General features: G+C 67.2%; 1 protein-coding gene across 9 annotated transcripts in view; it reads right to left on the bottom strand.

The window, feature by feature from the left end:
- Positions 1-442, bottom strand: part of GNAS (GNAS complex locus) — a 65,334-nt gene that overhangs the window by 17,707 nt on the left and 47,185 nt on the right. Inside the window, exon 1 of one of the 9 annotated variants that reach the window (XM_008593259.1) lies at positions 17-36. The exons of the other annotated variants lie outside the window; for them this stretch is intronic. The gene's annotated coding sequence lies outside the window, so the exon portion shown is untranslated. Of the gene's footprint in view, positions 1-16; positions 37-442 lie in introns of those variants that run through there. 9 annotated transcript variants of the gene reach the window in all.

Genomic DNA, 442 nt, shown 5'->3' with positions numbered 1-442 from the left:
CCCCCCCCCGCACCACCTTTACCGCTCCGATCCTTTCCGAGGGGCTGATGTCACTCGCCCCCCCACTCTCCTCGGCCACTTCCCCCCGTCAAAGCCTCCCTTTGGCGAGGCCCCCTCCACCACCACGGCATTCCCCAGGGTCACCCCCTCCTCTTCTCGCCCCTCTTCCCTCTCCCAGCAAATCACACACACCCCATGGAGGCGGGTCCCCCTCCCTTGGCCCGCCACCCCGTTTCCTGTCCCCGAAATCCTCTTTTTGTCGCAGTCTCCGGAGCCCCGTGGGCCTCCCCCTCCCCCACACGCACCCAAACCCCTGGCGTCGCGTAGGCCTCACGGAAAGATAGAGAAAGAGAACAGAGCAAGGGGGAGGGCGAGAGAGACACAGACAGACAGAGAGCGCGGGGCCCGGAGAGGGGGACCCGCGCCCCGTTTTGAGCCCCCC

This window comes from Galeopterus variegatus, unplaced genomic scaffold (genome assembly GCF_000696425.1).
Source record: "Galeopterus variegatus unplaced genomic scaffold, G_variegatus-3.0.2 Scaffold157, whole genome shotgun sequence".
Taxonomy (NCBI): Eukaryota; Metazoa; Chordata; class Mammalia; order Dermoptera; family Cynocephalidae; genus Galeopterus; species Galeopterus variegatus.
The sequence above is the reverse complement of the archived record's forward strand: the minus strand, read 5'-3'. Positions and strand labels throughout refer to the sequence as shown.